Genomic DNA, 7240 nt, shown 5'->3' on the forward strand with positions numbered 1-7240 from the left:
ACTGAACAGTTAACACAGATACAATGCCATTAACTAAACGGCAGATTCTATTCAGATCTCACCAGTTTCTCCACTAATTTCCTTTTTCTGTGCCAGATTCTAATCCAGAACATCACAACTTTTAGTCTCCCTGTCTCCATCATCTCCTCTGATCTGTGACAGTTTCTTAGTCCTTCTTTGTTTTCCATCACTCAGAAAATTTAAAGAGCACCGATCACATATCTTGTACAATATCCCCCGATTTTCATTTGTCTCCCATATTCTTATTATTAGACTGGAGTTATGGTTTTTATAGAAAATAAAACTGCAACAAAAGAAGAAGCACCCTTCTCGTCAAATCGTATCGAGGGGACATTATGTGCACGTGATAACTCTGGTGACGTCAACCTTGATCGCTTGGTTCAGTGTTTCTACCAGGTCTCTACACTGTAAAGCCCTTTTCATTCTCCCTTTTCATACCTGATCCCTTGGAAGTGAGTCACTCATTCTAGCTCACACTGCAGGGGAAGAGAGAAAGTCATTGGAATTCATTCAAATTGTCCCATAAACAAGATCTGCTCTTTTCCCCATGTCTATTTATTTGTTCAATTATTCATCTGTGTTATTATGGACTCATAGATATTCATTTTGTTTCTTGGGTCATAATGCAGTACTAATATTCTTTATAAATTTGCCAAGTCCATTTTTTTTTTAAATCAGAGAATGGTATTTAAAAACCAATATCTGGAGGAGTAATGTTAGCAAAATGGCAGAGTACACAGCTGCTCCAGGCTCCCGTCTCCCCACAGACACATCAAAAACAGGCAGAAAATGCCAGGACTAATTCTATCAGAACTCTGCAAAAACAATCAGCAGCTTATAGCAACCAAGCAAATGCTGAATCAAGAAAAAATTGTGACTTCAAAATTGTAGAAAAGTTGTATGGTGATTTTATTTGCCTTTGTTCCACCCCCTCCCAGGCTAGGCAGTGCTTTTAAAGCAGTGGCCTCACAGACTCTGAGAGTTACCCTGGCCCCTGACAGGGAGGAAGAGAGAAGACATCATTTGGAAAGTATTGTGTGTGTCTGTTCAAACCTCTCGCGGGGGAGATGGGGCTGGTACCCGAAACACTGATGCAAGTTGTTCAACCTCTGCTTCAATTAACTGGGCAGTCAGCATAGGAGAGCAGGCCAGAAAAGTGACAAGCATAGTTCAAAAACACCGCAAGGCATACTGACAACCCTCAGACGCCCGGGGAGAAAAATCACCAGGTCTTACCTAGTTTATCCACTCTAACATGCCTACCTCAGTGGCTCTATTTTTCCTACCCCTACGGCCTGCCGTAGCAATTCTGGCACTTCTCCATCAAGTGCTTTCGTCACTCCACATCTCTAGGAGCCATCCTAGAAACATGGTCATGCTAGCTGGTGCATTTCCTGCTGTGCTGTTAAAGCCTGTATCCTTGCCCCGCCTCCCATTCAAATTTAATCTTCAACGCCACTTGGCCAGCAGCCTCCGATTCTGATCGTTAGTACGTGACATCGCACACCGCCATGATATCTAGATATTGTCCCTCTCTTACTAGCCGGCTCAACATGTCCCTGACTGGGATATATTATGACTTTTTTTCCTACTTATTGACTTGGTGGGAAGCCCTTGGAAGGCTCTGCATTCAGAAGCAATTCAGCAGGATGTGACAAAGGGCGCAGCACCTGGGAGAGTTGGCTGATTGTAGGGCTCAAGCAGGAAAAATAAAAAGTGATCCCGGGGCGTCATCTAGTGCCATAAATCAAGGGTGTGCATTTCCCCTGGCTTTATTGAGGTGTAATTGATAATAAAGTGGTACATTATTAATTTGTATGGCAGGACTGTTTGATACATGTATACATCTTGAAATAATTGCCTTGTTTCAAGCTAAATTAACACATGTATTATTTCACATAGTTACCTTTTTTTGGCATACTGAGAACACAGTATCTACTCTTAGCAAATTTCAAACACACGATACAGTATTGTTCACTATAGTCACCACTGCATTAGACCCTTGGTATTTATTGATCTTATAACCGAAAGCTTGTACCCTTTAACCAACCTCTCCCTATTTTCCTCACCCCAGGTAACCATTGTCTAGAAGAATGTACAGTACAATTTTTAAATATGTAAATATTTAAAAAATACCAAAATGGCCTAAGAGCAGATCTGAAAGAGCTTATAAAGGCTAAAGCAGAAATAATTTACATACAATATAGATACTATAGAGTTATACCCCCAAAGGATAAAATAAACATCCATAAGCATATGGGTGTAAATAGATTGAATAAAGGAACCAATGAGGAGAAGAGGCAAATCTCCCCTACAGAAGAATTCCAAATAACTTGTGTAGGTGTCCCTCCAGGATTTCTCTTCCCTCTTCTCTGAGTGCAGGCTGGACTCCGCGACTCACTTCCCAAGAATAAAGTGAGGAAAGGTTCACAGTGGCAAAGCCTGGCAGACCCCTCTTTAACTAAGTGGTCAGGGTGAATACAACAGCACCGGGGATCATTCGTAATGATAACAGGTGCCACCTGACACGATGTAGTGAGGCGTGGAACGCACCCCTGTGGTCTTCTTAAAAACCCATAATCCAAATCTCAGCATGACAGAACAGGAGACAAACCCAAAATGAGAGAAATTCTACAAAATACCTGACCGGTACTCTTCAAAACTCTCAAGTTTATTTTAAAATAAAACAACAAGCTAGGAAAGACTGAAAACCGACCTCTGTTATAGAAAACTACTGGCACGCGGAGACTCAAATGCAGCTTGTCACCAGAGTCAGATCGGGGAAGTGGAAGGGGATATGGGTGACAAGACGGATCAAACACAAATGAAGGTTGGAGTGCAGCTCACAGTGTTGTACCGATATTAATGTCACAGTTTTGCCAAACACACCGTGGTTATGTAACATGTTAACTTCGGGAAAATTGGATGAAAGGCATACGAGAGCTCTTCATACTCAATTTCCTACTTTTCTGTAAATTCAAAATTATTCCAAAATTAAGAGTTTATTTAATAAGCTGAAGTGTAAAAACCAAATTGTACAAAGGCCCTAAAAAGAATAAGCAAAATACAGCAAAGGAGTCCAAGGGCAGGGAGAGTTGTGACTCTTACAAATGAAACTAAAGAGAATGGTTCCTGTTGATTCGTGAACCCATCACCGGCCTTACGTTCCTCATAGATATGCCCAAGGGATGAAAATAAACCGCAGTGACTGTCTGTCCTCCAAGGAGCAAGAGCGCCCCACGGAGACTCTGTGGAGCGGCTCAGCCCAGACGGCCAAGGGGAGACACTTTGGAACAGTGGCGGAGATTAGCTGCATCTTGTCCTCGGGAACTAGGGGTAGATAGCTTTCTGTTTAAGCTATTTTTGAGTTTGTTGAAGTTCTTAAATGCCCATATTAAATCTTTTCTTCAAATTTGAGGAACTTTCAGCCACTAAATTTTTCTGCCTCTTTCTCTTCTCTTTCTGGACCTAATATTGCATTTTTTTTAAAAAAACTGAGGGATAATTGACATGTAATATTATATTAGTTCCAGGTGCACAACTCGATGATTCGATATCTGTATACGCTGCAAAATGATCAGCACAAAAAGTGAGTTACCATCCATCACCGTACAGAGTCACAGCATTTTTTCTTGTTTGACAACTTTGAAGATTTACTTTCTTGGCAACTTTTAAATATGCAGTAGAATACGATGTCACTGACTAGAGTCGCCATGCTGCACGTTACATCCCACGACTTATTTACTCTATGACTGGAAGTTTGGACCCTTGGTCCCTTCACCCATTTTGCCCACACCCGATCTCCTCCCGCACATGCATGTTTAATGCAATATGTTTCATGGCTTCCTAAGGAGCTCGTTTGTACACATTCATTTTTCTACCTCCCCTAAGCTTTCTGTTCACCAGCTGGACAACCTCCATTGACCTGCCTTCAGTTCTTTCCGCCTTCTGCTAGCCCAGACCTGCTGCTGAACCTCTCTAGTAAATTACCCATATCATTATCATACTTTTAAGACTCCATATAGTTCTATTTGTTCATATTTATAATATCAATCTATTTACTCACATTGTCTTTTTATGAGTATGTAATTGTATTTTTACTTCTATTTTTAAAGACTTTATTTATTTACTTTTAGAGAGAGGGGTAGGGAGGGAGAAAGACAGGGAGAGAAACATCAATATGCAAGAGATAAATCAATTGTTTTCCCCTCACGTGCCCCCAACTGGGGGCCTGGCCCGTAACCCAGGCATGTGCCCTGAGCAGGAATTGAACCAGTGACCTTTCAGTTCACAGGCCGGTGCTCAATCCCCTGAACCACGCCAGCCAGGGATGTATTTTTAATTCTTTAGATATGGTTTCTATTAGTTTTCAAAATATCTCTATAGTATCTGTTTTGAAGTCCTTTCAGATAAGTCCAAAATCTTTAGCCCCCTCAAAGAGCATGTCGACTGACAAATTTTGTTCCTGTGTATAAGGCACACTTCCCTATTTCTTTGCATGCATTAGTGGAAAATTTGGCATTGTAAGTTATAGATTATACCAACTGTGTTTGATTCTGTTCCTGCCTTGTGGATGGTTGTGGTGGCTAGATACCTGTTTGTTAGTTTGTTTAGTGAGTTACCAGGACTAATTCTTCAGAGTGTGCTTCCCCCTCAGTGTGTGTGACTGCTTCCTGGAATGTGGCATTCCATCCCTACATCCTTGTTACTTCCCTGTAATTAGAAGATGGACTTTACCTCTATTCTAACTTCAAAATATGGGGCGTTTTATGGAAATGGTGAAGCAAGAGAAAGGGATCCACTAAATTTGTATGTGATGTCCTGGCAAACCTCTAAGAGGTGCCTGTATGAAAATGGCCAAAAGCAACGCAAGCAAAAGGTTGGAGAAGTGAACGCCAATGTAGAACACCGAACAGGTTTCAGCATTGGCCTGTGGGTAGCACTCAAGAGAGGGAGACAGAGCTGCGCTGCAAAGGCTTTGAAAGCTACATTCACAGCTGAGCTACAGTCCCACAACAGCAGGCCAGGGTGTATGTTATTGCGCAAATCAACACAGGTTGATCACTAACTAAAATGGAAGGTTTAAAGAGGAAGCCTGTCATATAATACCCAAAATGTGGGAGGCACAGTATAAACCAGCATAATTGCGTTCTGTTAGGTCCATAGTTTTGCCTTGTTGCTGTTCCCAGCTAGAAATCTTCTCAGTAACTCCTGCTGCACATACTCAGTTTTAATTTCTTATGATTCAGAAAGGTTTGTGGGAATAGAAGTCATAGCCGGAGGTCACTTCAGTGTGTGCAGATACCCACAAAAAAGAACACATCGTGGTTTACAACTAGTCCACGGACTGCAGAGACGCAGGGCACCCTGAGGCAGGTGCAGAATTGCATGTGGTTGGCCAGTCCTGGGAGTGCAGTGTCCTGGGTGACTCATCAAGAATAATGTGCACAGAGGGGGGCCCTTTGTCCTGGAAAAATGGGTCGGGTCCACTTTTTAGCAACACGTGCCAAAGGTCTGGGGTAGAAATCTGGACAGCGATCAGTCTACTTCAGGTGAGGAATTTCTTCCGAGATGTCCACTTTGGGATGTAAACACAATTATCCTCCTTAGAAGTCGTATAAACGAACTCAGCCCTTCAGTTGCCTCCATCCTCTGTGATGAAAGGTAGGCATGTGACATGGGATTAAGGAGTACAGTGGTGTTTTCATCAGCTCCAGCTACTACAATAAAGTAGCATAAAATGGGTGGCTTAAACAATGGGCATTTATTTCTCACAGCTCTGCAAGCTGGAGAGTCCGAAGTCAAAGTGGCAGCAGATTTGTCTGGTGAGGACCCACTTCCTGGTGTCAAGACCACCACCTCCTTGCTGTACCCTCACATGGAGGAGAGAGAAAGAGAAGGCAAGCTCTCTGGTCTCTTTTTATAAGTCCAATAACCTGTCATGTGCACTCACCCTTATGACCCTCTAAACTCCCAAAGTCACCATCAAGAAATACCATCACATGGGGGTTAGGGTTTCAACATGTGAATTTTGGGGAGACATTTCAATCTATACCAGGTAGATAGAACAATGTCCTCTCCACCCCTCCGAAATACCCATGTCCCAGTCCCAGGAACCTGTGAATGTTACCTTACCTAGAAAAAGGAACTTTGCCAGTGCGATTACATTTAAGGACACCGAACTGAGGAAATTATTCTGGATTATCTGGGTGGGCTGAATTTAATCATGTGAGTCTTGAAAAGTAGAGAAGCTTTCTTGGTTCTCAGAAAAGTGGATGAGACTACGGAGAATGGTCCAAGAGGTGCAACATTGCCAGCTTTGGAGTTGGATGAAGGAGACCATGACCCAAGGAATGCAGGAAGATGAGAGAAGCTAGAAAAGGCAAAGAAACAGATTCTTCCAGAAAAGAACATATCAACAACTTTATTTTAGCCCGATGAGACCCATCTTGGACTTCTAACCTACAGACCGGTTAAGAAAGTAAGTTTGTATTGTTCTAAACCACTAAATTTGTGATAAATTATTACAGTAGCATAGCAGTTAATAGAAGGGCATTGGTGGATGTCCAGAGTCTTAATATCTCATGAGAATTTGTTGGGCTTCAGAAATTCACCATGCCCCTTCAGCCAGAGCTGGTATTGTATTACAGGTATTGTATTGTGGTGGAGATATGGAGGTGGGAAAACTTACTTAGTGACATTGATTTCATGAAAAAGCATATTCCTGCTGACATAGCCAAGATCCAGAAATTTAGTACAAGTGGTGGGGAGTGAGGGGGAAAGAGTTACAATTTTGGAACTCCTTGCTGTGAAGGAATTAAAGAGTTTATCCTTACACATATATCCAAGTCTTCAGAGAAGAAACTTTCTGAGAACAAAGTGAGCAGCATTCCCTTCTCCCAGATTCTCCAAACATGAATGGCTGGACCGTTGCCCTCTGGGGGATTTCATGGAGGTTGAAACTGAAAGGCAATGTATTTGTGGAGGCTATGGTGACACTGGGGGTGGGGGGACTCGTCACACCCACCAGATGAATTCTGGATTAAATTTGAGTTTCCAGTGTGGCTTATGATATTCAGCATTTTCATGTGCTTATTAGTCATGCATATACTTTAAGAAGTATCTTTATTGCCTTGACTGGTGTGGCTCAGTGGAATGGGTATTGTACTGCAAACCCAAAGGTCTCTGGTTCGATTCCCAGCCAGGGCACATGCCTGGG

This window comes from Desmodus rotundus, chromosome 12, assembly GCF_022682495.2.
Source record: "Desmodus rotundus isolate HL8 chromosome 12, HLdesRot8A.1, whole genome shotgun sequence".
Taxonomy (NCBI): domain Eukaryota; kingdom Metazoa; phylum Chordata; class Mammalia; order Chiroptera; family Phyllostomidae; genus Desmodus; species Desmodus rotundus.